Source organism: Sarcophilus harrisii, chromosome 1 (assembly GCF_902635505.1).
Source record: "Sarcophilus harrisii chromosome 1, mSarHar1.11, whole genome shotgun sequence".
NCBI classification, from domain to species: Eukaryota; Metazoa; Chordata; class Mammalia; order Dasyuromorphia; family Dasyuridae; genus Sarcophilus; species Sarcophilus harrisii.
The window spans coordinates 300,056,484-300,070,321 of record NC_045426.1 but is presented as its reverse complement, the minus strand read 5'-3'; the positions used below and the strand labels follow the sequence as shown (position 1 = coordinate 300,070,321).

Sequence of the window (13,838 nt, the reverse complement as noted above, 5' to 3'; positions counted from 1 at the left end):
CCAATGATAAGTGAACTTCTGTTTATAAAAAGGAATGTACAGAAAATCCTCTGTCTGAAGATTCAGAGGTGGGAAGGGATAAAAGAAACTACTTGCTATTTATACACAAGAATCCACTAAGTACTAAGACAGTGATAAACTCAATCTCTGGATTGAGCTTCCTAATTTGGTTTGGGCAAGTCAAACTTTGCTGAATTTTCAAGAAGAAAAACAGAATGATGGAGTTGTTGATTAAATCAGAGAAGAAATAAAAACTGTTAACTTAATTTCTATTTCCACTGAGAACAGATTAAAAGGAAATAGACAAAACTGAAGTGTGAAGGATTTGGGTTAGAAAAAGATTATCTTTCTGTCAAAATGGATATTATATACCTGGATGCATTACTGCAATAACAATAATAGTAGCTACTACTGATGCTGCTACTACCCCTACTAGTACTTACAATCACAAAAGTGCTTTTAATTTATAATAACCTTTGAGGGATGTAATATAAGCATGATTAATCTCATTTTGTCAATGACAAAACTTAGCTTAAAGTCTAAGTGACTTTTCCATGTGACATAACTAAAATGAAAGACCCAGAATTAAATAAAGGCCCTCCTGACTCCAATTCTAGCATTCTTTCTACTAGATAGCCTCGCTGCAACTATGGTCTCTCTTTCATGAAATCTAAAAATGGTCATTAGATAACAGTACTGACACAATCTCTGTAGATCCAGTCAAATACCCTAAATTAAATCAAGGATCTTTCCTCTTCGAAGATTCATTTGTCTTAAGTGGTTAAACTAAGTTTTGTCAAAATAAAATGCTCTATAAAAGGATGTTACTGGGGTGGGTCTTCTTAACTTTTGAACTTTAAAGAATTAAGGTTCAATTATACATATATACTCCCTGTATAACTACACCAATTCTAATCACAACACAGACATAGTTAATATCCTTGTTTCAAAATATCAGTATTATGATAAGAATTCTGCCAGGTTAAACATTAGGCACAGGGACATGACTCCAAAAATTACATTTTAAATCAACTCCTAGAAATCATTGAGAAGTGGAGTAAGAATTTAAAAGACAGAATTGGAAATCAAGTCTCTAGACTTATATCTGGATTGCACTGGAAAGTAAGCCTTGAGCAATTTCTTTTCTCTCTTAGCTTCTACTCCATGATCGGGGAAATCAGGGGACATTTCTTTAAGGGATATTAAGTAAATAGATTTGAAGATATAAATGAAAAACTATTAGGCACCAGTATGATTATATTGCTACAAATCACTAACTCCTTTTAATTCTATCTTACTTCATACATTTATTGAAAAGATTGTTCTTCTGAATAAGCAAATATCATTTGTAATAAAATATAATTCCTGCTACATCAAGAAAGGCAGAGATGAAGAAACAAAGATATGGTAGCATTACTGACAATGTGCTGTTTTTAATGATAGATATTACTTCGTAATTATAGAGATGATGAGCAGTGATAACTTAATCTTAAAAAGACATAAAAATTCTCTTGACGGAAATATTTTTCTCTCTTATGATTATTTTTAGTCACATTCTGGACAGATTAATGTGGTGGATGACCTTCAAGTAATTCTTTAAATGACTTTCTCCTATAGTTTTATAAGGTTCCCTTTGCCATTCCAGTTTCAAATTTATTGCACCTACATGAATGCTAAATGGAAATATAATTCATGAAATCCATAACCTTCAAAGAATACACCCATAATCTTCACAGAATATACCAGAATAATCACAATTTGTACTACTATATTTGTATAATTATAATTTGCAGGCAGAGTTATTAAATGTTTTAAGAATTTTTATCATCCTATTTTGTAGTCAAAAATTTGTGGTAAATGCTACTAAAAATATTTTACCTAGAGTATATTAGCAACAAAGAAAAACAGTCAACTATAAGAAATAGTAGGTTTTTTCTCATGTTACCAATGAAAATTCCATATTTCTTTTTTTTAAATTATAACTTTTTATTTACTATATGTATGGGTAATTTTTCAGCACTGACCCTTGCAAAACCTTCTGTTCCAACTTTTCCCCTCCTTCCCCTCATCCCCTCCCCTAGATGGCAGGTAGATCAATACATGTTAAATATGTTAAAGTATATGTTAAATAATATATATATATATAACATATCCATACACGTTATAAAATTTCATATTTCTATAAAAATATCTATCCCTTGGTTTCTGGATATCTTACACTTACTAGGGAAACTATATTCTTTGTGCTATATGCCTGTCTTCTGATTCACTTTCATATCACTCATAATTTAATGATCATAAACTTGAAATTATCACTTAATTATTATAAATGAAAACATCACTCCTATTTTTTGTGTTCTAATCTATAATCTTATAAAACACACTATGAAAGCAAATTTCAAGGCAAGAGGTAGGAATGATGTGAAGAAAAAAGTGAAATATAAAAAATATGTATACAGTAACATCCAAGTTCATGTAAAAGCGGCCTTCTGAGGCATTAGAAAGAATATCCATATATATCCATAAAGCTACCAGTGCTAACTGTACAATAATATTTAATAGGTACTCTTCTAGTTCTGTCACAAGCCTAACTGCTCCCTATACCCTGTTCTCCCTGAAGCCCCTTAGTTTAGGAATTCACTAAATCTCTCTCTTCTCTTTGCTGTGTGCATGGTCTTCCCTAGTGATCTCATCCTGGTCTTTTCTGGTGATCTCATCTTCTAGGATCACTTTGATTATCAAGTCTCTGTAGATGATTCCCAAATCTACTTACTGAGTCATAATGAATCTCCAGAACTACAATCCTGCTGGACATTTCCACATGTCTTCCAGATGTTTTGCTGACATCTCAAACAAAAGTCAACTGATCTCATCTACTTAACAAACACTCTACCCTTCTCTTTTTCTGTTTGATGGCAGTTTGAAAGTCTTCTTCAGCAGCATACATCTAATGAAGTTAGGTCCTACCAATACCACTTTATAATATTTCATAATATTTATAATAATCACAGAAGATACCAGGATTTTTAAAAATGCAATTTTCTTATTTTACATATGAAGAAATTGAAACTCAGAGAGAACAAATCATATTCTTTCCAATCATGCTGCCATCACCCTAGTTTAGGTCTTTATCCCTTCTCACTTTGACTATTATAGTATCCCACCTCTCACAAAGCTCCTGTCTTATTTATTAGTCTTTCCTCTTTTCCAACAAATCCTCCAAAACTACTAGCAAAATCATCCTCTTAAGATGTCTTTCTCCTGCCTCAAGACTACATTAAAAACAAACAAACAAAAATCAACTCCTTGTTAATTATAGGAAATAATACAAACAATCAATCCTGGAACTTAAGCCACTTCATAATGGAACTTCAATCTAGTATTACCTCTATTCATCCTATTTGCCCCTTCACATAGTCTACATACCAATCAAATTGAACTTCTAATTGTATCCCACAGTTGTGTTCTACATTTTCACCTGTGCTATCCTTGTGACTAGAATGCATGACATATATATTCCTTCTGATACCTTTTCACTGCCTTGGGTGACTCTGGTTAACGTAACTTCCCTGGAATTCACATGTAATGTAACATAAGGGAATCTGGAATAAAGGCCCTTTTCTACTTTAAATCTGTGATCCTACAGTTTTTTTCTTTTCCTTTTCATTAGGATGGGAAATCTATGATTTCTTTCTTGACTTTTATGAAAATGTTTTGCATAACCTACATGTGATTTCTTAATTGTGAGTGGGGATAAGAGAAAGGACCTAGAACTCAAAAATCTTAAAAACAAATGTAAAAAATGTTTTGAATGTAACTGGAGGAAAATATTAAATAAATTGATTTTTTTTTTTAAGTAAAAAAGAAAATACTATGCTTTGATCAGTCTCCTTAGTTTTTTCTTTGGCAGTACCGGGCACTTTTCATCATAAGTCTATTAAAATTAAGTGTTCTCTCTTATTAGAAAAATTTAACATCTGCCTTTTCCATCATTAGTTATATTTAAGGTAACTGGAGGTAATAAATTCACTGTGGCTTGAAAATCATAACCACCCTAGGACCAACTACAATTTTTCTGCATCTTGCTTTATTTATTTACTTACTTATTAATATAAATAAATATTCATATTTATATGCTTATAAATAAAAATAAATAAAAATTTAGGCCTAGGTTTGTCTCAGCCAGGTTAAAGATCTGAGAAACCATACTGATATACATAGCTAATCTAGTCTAAGGAGTCTGCAATCTAAAAACACTCATAACTTTATCTATCTCTAATCAATCAACCCCTTCACAATCATAAACTATGTAGGACCAAAGGTATATAGTGTGGCACTTAGTAGTAATAGTTATTAAATCCCACTGAAGTTCAGCTTCTTCATCTGTAAAATGGGACAATACTTATACTACTGTATTAAAATGTTGTTAGCTGTAATGTAAATCACATTAGTCAAGTAACCAACTTTTATTAGTAGTAGTAGTAGTAGTAATGATGATGATAGAAAATTCAAACATTCCAACCTTCTAAGACACCTAAGTTCCTGGGGCTTCGATTTTTCTTCTGCCTATTCAATAATGGAAATAATTCTGAATTTTCTGCTAACATGATCAATTGCTCATAGACAAGAGAGTGAAGGAATCTATGAATACTTAAAACAAAAATTTTTAATGGGGCTACAATGCATTTCAGAAAAAAATTTGTGAAGCCCCACAGAATAGAAATGTGTAAGACAGATGGTTCAATTGGAAGAAAATCCTATTATCCACAAACTCAATAATGTCCCATTATGTACTATTTCAAGAATATCCCAAGGGATACCTTAGAGAATGGTAGATTAGCAGCATGGTTACCAATAGAATAGAAATTTAGGAAAGGTAGATTCTATTCCTAATGCTGCTATATAAATTAGACAAATCATTTTACTTCTCTAGGCGTCAGGTTTCCCATCTTGAAAATAGAATAAAATAATTCCTGGAGTCTCTTACTAATATTTTATGGTCTGAAATTACTAATGAAGCTATTTGGATAGATTACCTACATATGTTATTTAACAATACAGACTCATAAAAGTAATATTTTATATCAAGTTACAATTCAATTTTTACAAATTTTTATTTAAAATGCAAAATAATATCTAAGGTAAAAAAAAATAATTCAATCCTACCTCCACCACTCCAAAAAACCTAGAAGAAAACAGCTTTTTTTTTTCAATTAGAATACCAGCTTTGTTGGGGGAGAAGGAAGGAAAAGAAATATCTTCACCTATTTCATAAAAAACCACTTAATTTATCTTGTCCACAGACATTTTCATGCTCATTTGTGTCTGAGTACTTCCCTGGTACAGACAGGACTCTCTGCTTTCGTTTTTGGCTTTCATTTTCTATTGGGGGGGGGGGGGGTAGAGCCACATTACTGGTGTTCTTTTAACATTCTAATTTAATTTCTAAATTAGTTTTTTATAATGAAAAAAACAAAATTGGTAATATCACTGGATTAGCCAACATTGCTTTCAAAGCTTTGGTGTAACTGGGACAGTCTGGTTACAGCCTTTTAATTTATATAATCATGAAAATATCCAGGCGACTTTTCCCTTCCAATACCATCATGTCTCAAGGCCTGCTCTACGTTCCCCTTTCATTTCTTATTATAAAAAATAAATCATGCATGAATTGATGCTGAGTGAAATGGGCAGGACCAGGAAATCATCATATACTTCAACAACAATACTATATGATGATCAATTCTGATGGACGTGGCCCTCTTCAACAATGTAATGAAACAAATCAGTTCCAACAGAGCAGTAATGAATTGAACCAGCTACACCCAGCAAAAGAACTCTGGGAGATGACTATGAACCACTACTTAGAATTCCCAATCCTTCTATTTTTGTCCGCCTACATTTTTGACTTCCTTCACAGGTTAATTGTACATTATTTCAAAGTCCGATTCTTTTTATACAGCAAAATAACTGTATGCACATGTATACATATATTGTATTTAACTTATACTTTTTATATACAACATATTTTACATGTATTGGTCAACCTGCCATCTGGGGGGGAAGGGGTGGGGGGTAGGAGGGGAAAAATTGGAAAAAAAGGTTTTGCAGTTGTCAATGCTGAAAAATTACCCATGCACATATCTTGTAAATAAAAAGCTATAATAAAAAAATAATAAATTAGGGGCATTCATTCTATGGGGTTTTAAAAATAAAAGCAGAGATGACAAGGCTCCCGACTTCAAGTTAAACCCTAGAGAATATGGTGTTCAATATTAGAAATGTGATCCACAGAAGGATGACTCAATCTGCTAAATATGGAAATCAAGTTCTCCTCATAAAGAATAGTTTCTGGGTAAAGGGGGAAGTTAGAGCATTCTATATATTTTCCTTTTAAATGGGGAAAAAGATGAAGTACTAAAGAGAGTTGTTTTTAAATTGCTACCTAGGCATGAGGTACAATATACCCTACAGCCTGGAAATGTTGCTTCAAAATTCCAGCACTGAGCTTACTAGCTTCAACTAATCACAAAGTAGTAGCTTCATCTAACTGTATCCAAAAGGCCAAAGAGCATTGTAGCATATTAAAAGGCATAATAATCAAAACACTTAGGATCAAGAGCCAAGTCCAAAACTTGCTATATAACTCTAGGATCAGATCTTCTTTTGCATCCTAGATTCAGTGCTCTTATTGATTAGTTTTAGATTTCATAGCATCAATATGAAATATCAAAGAAACTACCATTTAGCATTCTAAGAAACTGAGGCTCTGCATGACTGGCTCAGTCACAAAGTAACTCCAGCATAGTGTTAGGCCTAAATGCCAAATTTACTAGTGCTTCCTATACAGGAATAAAAAGTCATTAAGTTTTTTCTTTTCATTAAGTTGAGACTCAACATTTAATAATATTAAAAGACAACAAAAATACTTAACTAATAGAAAATTAATAATGTAAACAAAAGCTTATTATAATCTGCTGTCTGATTTATGTCTTCCTTTTGAAAAACTGCAGAATGTTCACTATATCCTATAAATTACTGTCTTTTTTTTGTTGTTGTTGTTTTTGTAGTAATTTTATTTATTTTTAATTCACATTGCTTTATGAATCATGTTGGTAAAGAAAAATCTGAGCAAAACAGAAAAACCATGGGAGATTAAAAAAAAAACCAGAAAAAATAAGTAAACATAGAAATCAACATGTATTGATTTACATTCAGTTTCTTTAGCTCTTTTTCTGGATACAGATGGCATTTTCTGTCTATTAGGATTTTTTTGGATCACTGAACTACTGAGAAGAACCAACTCTTTCATAGTTAATCATCACATATTCTTGCTGTTATCATGTATAATGTATTCCTGGTTCTGCTTGTTTCACTCAGCATCAATTCATATAAACCTTTCCAGGCCTTTCTATAATCACCTTGTTCATCATTTTTTATAGAACAATAATATTCCATTACTTTCATATACCATAACCTGTTCAGTCATTCCAGGTTGATGAGCAGCCACTCTTTTTCAAATTCTTTGATAATACAAAAAGAGCTGCTACAAACATTTTTGCACATGTGGGTCCTTTCCCCTTCTTTATGATTTTCTTCAAATACAGATTCAGTCATGGTACTGCTGGATCAAAGGATATGTACAGTTTGATAGCCCTTTGGGAATTATTCCAGATTACGTTCCAGAATAACTGGATCATTTCACAACCCCACCAACAATGCATTAGTTTCCAGTTTTCCCACATCCCCTCCAACATTTATCATTATCTTTTCCTGTCATCTTAGCCAATATGAGAGGTATGAAGTGGTACCTCAAAGTTGTTTTAATTTTCATTTCTCTAATCAATAGTGATTTAGAGCATTTTTTCATATAAGTATAAATAGTTTTAATTTCATCATCTGAAAATTGTTTATTCATATCATTTGACCATTTATCAAATGGGGAAAACCACTGTCTTCTTGAAAACAAGTTATAATATACCAGCATCCCAGGAAATTATCTCTGTGGAGAACAATTTTAGTGCAAAGACTAAGTACTGTATTAGTAACACCATAGAGAAGTAAGTCTTCAAGCACACCAGTCGCTTAAAATGACCCTATCAGTATCTCTAAAAGAGCTAATGAATGAAAATGAATGTCCAGACACATTCAAAGATAAAATATTAAAGAAATAAAATTTTGAACCTTGTGGCTGGTGTTCTTTTCAGGCTGATTTATAAGGAGGACTCTATCTATAAAGGCTAGCAACTGGGTGAAAATACTTGCTTTAATGAGAAACTACGATAAGGCAATCAGAGCATGTGCATATGGGCAATTTACTGCTAATTACATGTATATACTATATTTTTAACATTACAAGTGCTATGATTACATCTGCAGCTGATGAAGCTCAATGTTCACTGTTAATTTGCAGATAAAAGCAAAATGACTCCAGAATCTTTCCTTCCAGAATTCTTCCTGGGAATTTAATTTCTACCACTTAAAAACTATATCTGCAACCTAGATCTTGCATCACGTGAACTGATGATACATTTTAAATTAAACTTCTTAGTTAGTAATCCTGTTTACCAATGTAAAAGATGGTATGTTAAGGTCAATACATTTACAGTTACTGCCAGGGACTAAATGTAATACAGATTTCTTCCATGAAACGTATGACTAAGTGATAAGATAATTCAGTGTATTTCTAAAGCTAAGGTCTGATAGCTCTCACTGATACCTCATGTTTTCCAGTCTCACAGCTTTCTTTGAATTTCCTTGCTGAAATTAGTAATAAGAAGAATTAACACTTACATAGTTTATGATAGATATATAGATGTATAAAGAGATATTTATGTATGCTATTTCATCTAATCCATACAATAATTCAATGAAGTATATACTATCCTTAGACCTATTTTACAGATAAGGAAAAAGAAAACTATAATAAGAAACATAAGGAGAGATACAAATTAATATTTTTCTTTTCCTTTTTATTTCATTTTTTTCAATATGTTTCTTCCATTGTTTTCCCCTTAATTCAACCTTCACCTTCACCCAGAAACTATTTTCTGCCTTTCAGAAACCAAAATCCCTTTGAATTTGTCCCAAGTGAATCTCACCTACAGTTACAAATATGATAAAACAACACTGAAAAATATATTGGCCATTAGAGAAAGATAGCATGCTTCACTGGACTGGCAAACCCCATTAAGTGATTCAGTAAAGAAGAGGAGGGTCAAAAAACCCTGAAAAAGCCCAGTTTCTCTTCCAATATATTTTATGATGGGGAAGTTAGGGGCTCATTGTCTATATATAAGTAGTTAAAATCTGGAAGCTGAGTTCTCTTGTTTGTTCTGTGCTTTTTCCTGGAACAATATATCTCTGGAGTTTTTCCTTCTCAGCTACTTTATCATTATAGTTAAATGTGGCTTTCATTTGCAACAGGTTTTAAAATCAGCAACTGGCTGTGTTATATAGACTGCTTTCTGAATTCCAATATCACAAATAAGGAGAAGGCAAGGTTAGGAGACAGTCCAAGGATACAATGAGTCAAAGAGGAAAGAATGCTCCAAAGTAAAATTCTACTTTCACTCCTCCAACATGACCAGAGTCACTTGACCTTTCTCCCAGACCACTTGCTCTGAGACATAAAACACTGGCAGACTCTTGATGTCTTCAAAATTCAGCCTTTTGGATAAAGTGCACAAGAACACTTCACTGACACAAACTTGCTGTGACCGACTAAACAATAACTTCATCACTGCTCAGCAGCATCTACTATTTGAGATTGATGACTTCTGAAACCAATCACTGAAACCTTCAATTAGAGACAGAAACCATCCCTAACGAAAATCAGAAGCACAGACATCCCTGCCAGAGATAAATCTCCCTAATTTTAAATCTGTCTTTAGTCAATAAGCGATAAATGATGAAGAACAGCTAATTAAAGATATGAACCATTCTGCAATTTTCAATCCCCTTTAAAATCACATCTTCTTCAGCTTGATGTTTCTCTCCCTGTCCCTCCCCTATTTGCAACCTGATTGCTCTTTATACTGATGTTACTCGAGATTGGGTTAAAGCAATTAAACGTTACTCAATCCTGACCATATAGCACTTTTGTGCAAAGTTTCTGGGAGTTCTAGTGACTCAACTAACACTTAAAAAGAAAATCAGTCATACTTTCTAAGGGAGAAAGATTTATAAAAATGCATCTGGCCATGACAAAAAGAGCTCTCATTGAGTCTCAGTCTTCTACTAAAGATGCAAAATGTATATAGGATTACAAGCTACAAAAAACCATAACTGTTATTCTTCCTGTTTGGGGAGTAAGGGTATCATTTCCAATCCAGCCATTTATTTTAGGATATTAAATGCCAATCCTGTCCATATGCTCCTGAAGAAACACTAGAGGCCCTGTTCCCCTGCATGAAGTAAAAAGCCTTCAAAGTGCAAAAGCTGAGCCAATCAGAAGGATGGCCCCCTCACACTTTCTAAGAACTGTGTCAAGAGCTACACATATAGTAGAGGCAGACATCCAAAAAATAAATAAAAGTAGAGTTTCATCCACACCATACACTTCACAAAAAAGAGAGCACTCTGGCTAAGTTGAGAACCACTAAAATAAAATGCAAACAACCTGCTTATAAACAGAAAATGAAATAGACTTGTTCAAACTTCTAAGTGGTACAAAGCCCAAATCATAACACAAGCTGGAGCTAAGAATCTACATCACAATGTTGTATATTTATGTTTAACTTTTCAGGTAATTAGAACTTTTTTTCTTCCATTAGAATGGTAGCCCTTACAATGTGAAATCCATATCTTTTACTCCCCTGTATCTTCAGTAGTACACACAGCACCATGAATATGGGCAGCTAGATAATACAGTGGATATAGCATGTGACTCTTCCTAAGTTCAAATTTTTTTGCAGTCACTTACTAGCTGTGTGAACCCTAGGCAAGACACTTAACCCTATTTGATTCAGTTCTTCATCTGTAAAATGAGCTGGAGAAGAAAATGGCAAACCACTCCAGTATCTCTGCCAAAAATCTCAAATGGGGTCACAAAGAGTAAGAAAACAGCTGAAAAACATCTGAACAACAAACCATGAACAACAAATATTTGTAAAATACTGAATAATTGAAGGTGGTTGAGGGAAAGAATTTAAGTCAAGGTTCTCTTGTTTTGTTTTTTTCCAAAGTCCTTCATAAAAGTTTTATCCATGAGGTTGGAACTTTCCTTGATCAGTCTCAAAACTTCACATCACACTTCAAAGGAAAAACAAATGAACAAACAAAAACCTCTTTAATGTATTTATCATGTAATAGCAACTATTCTAATCTTCTCCTAGATGATAAGGACAAGAGTAGAGAGCATGTCTTATCCAAATTCTGCAACTCCATAGCACCTAGTACAATAATAGGTACTTGATAAGTATTTTGTTCTGTTGGGGACTATAGACAGTCTCTGTTGCTAGTCTCTCCCTATTCTAGTTCAATGTTTATTCACACAGCTACCAAATTAATTTTCCTAATCTACAAGTCTGATCCTATTACTCCTCAGAGTCTCCTCAGAGACTCTCCAATACCACAAGGATCAAATGAAATTCCCCAGTCTCATTCTAATCAATATTTCAATGGGTTACTTGTCTTTTCACACTTTTCATAAGTAAGACTTGACTGCTCTACTTCCTCTTATCTCATCCTGTAATCTCATCAGAACTTTAGTGAATTTCTCTTATCCCTGGAATGCATTACCTTCTAATCTTTGTCTGTCAAAATTCTTTTCTTCCAAGGTCTAGGTCCTTTCCTATGACATCTTTCTTCATTCTCCCAGCTTAAAGCACTATCTTCTCATCAAGTTTTCCTATTAGTATTATATCATTTGTACACTTAAAGAGTATTCTCCTACCACAGTAGACTCTTAATATCTCATGAAGGACAATAACTATATGGGTTATATCTTTTGTATGCTCAGAATCTAGCATACTGCCTTCTAAACAATTTAAGTGTTTTACAAATAGTTTTTAAATTGATGGTTTTAACATGATTTCGTCATCTATTCATTCTGTTATGTGCATATTGTCTGTAGCACTTTCTAGGAAATCATAAAAGCAGGTGAGCAATAAACGTCTGGTGTGTAGAAAAACATCTACATTAGCCTTTGAGACAGAATGAAGAGAAGTATCTAGCAGGTAACAAGGAGAAATACAGGTTTCAATAGCTTAACAATCTTAATCTAACATTTCAACAATGATAATGATAAGAATCTTAACATCTTATGACTCACAAAAATATGGGATTCAAATATGATTTCAAGCTTCTAAGAAATTCAAAATCAAGAATGAAATACTTCTATTCCCTTGGTTGGTAATGGCCTTCTTCCACAATCTTTAAGTACAATTTTGTTGTACCAATCTTTAATGCATTTACCACGTAATACTGTATTATCTTGTGTTATCCCTCACAATATTGCCAATGTTTATCAGGAAAAGAAAATTTATATCAAAAAAATAAACTATAGCAATTCTTATAAACAGGTAAAGCTGATGAAATGTCACCAACCGCAAATTTCTCCCCTCTCCTTCCTCTCTCTAGCATCTAAGATCTTTGTAAATATTGTAAAATTTTACAGCTATATTAATTTGCATTTGTTTGTAAAATTTTGTCATAGGCATTTTGGGGGCAAATCATCTTCATTATTGTTCCTTGACAGAGAGGACTATGATCTATTCCAAGGAAATTTTCCCCCAGAGTCAAGGATCTTCATGAAATGGGCATTTAATGTACATTTTCAACTCACTAAAAAAACCTGCCTTTGGTAGTCAACACAGAATCTTGTTTTGGTGAAAAAGTACATGACTGGAATCATTTATTCTCACCAATATCCAAATAAATCATTACTTGCACAGAATCATATGGCTATGATCTAACTCTGGGCCTCATCACTCTTTACCTATACTACCACAACAACAGTCTTCCTTTTTCAATTCTGCCTTTCCCTTATTCAAATCAATCTCTACACATTTGCCAAATTGATATTCCTAAAATACATGTCTTATCAGGACAACACTCTGGCTCAAGAAACTTTAGGCATCCATTATTGTTTCTAGGATAAAAAAGAAACTTTTCTGTTTGATATTTAAAGATTTTGACAAGCATGTTCCACATTATATTTCAGTGTGATTTCACATCATTCCTCCTCATTCACACTATCCAAAGTGTCCAGCCAAACTGACCTACTTGTTATTTATTTCCCAAATTCCACCTCCCAAATCAGTAGTTTTTACATCCTCACTCTTACGCCTGAAATGCTCTCCCTTCTGACCTTCACCTCTCAGAATCTTTAGCCTCATTCAAAGCTCAGCCCCAGTGTTAAATAGTGCAGTGGAGTGTGTTGGACTTTAAGTCAAAAGGCTCTAAATTTGAATCCACAATCTAGGCAAGTCACTTTAGCTCTTATAGCTTCAGGGCCCTCAACTATAAAGTAGAAAGAATAAAAACAGAATCTAGGCCACATTATTGTTGTATGGATTGCTTATCTTAATAAGCAAAATGTTTTGCAAATGTAAGTACTTTGTAAATGTTTGCTATTATTATTATCATCACTTCAGTATCCAGAGCTCCCCAGTTGTCAACATATCCCAGCTCTGAAAATATTTTTTGTTCATTTACATGTGTGCACATGACTTCTGAGATCCTTCTGTGAAGCTCTAACTCTATGCAGCCATGCTACTTAGCCTCAATGAATTGTAGGAGAAGGTAAACACTTTGAGGGTTGGGATTGTTTTCCTTTTTTATCTTTGTTTTCCCAAAACTTATTCTACACAAGACATGACATATTTTGATACATT

The 13,838-nt window shown here is 33.2% G+C and overlaps 1 protein-coding gene across 6 annotated transcripts in view; it reads right to left on the bottom strand.

Annotated features, from left to right (window-relative positions):
• Window positions 1-13,838, bottom strand: part of SNX29 (sorting nexin 29) — a 629,780-nt gene that overhangs the window by 240,586 nt on the left and 375,356 nt on the right. The gene's annotated exons all lie outside the window — the stretch shown is intronic.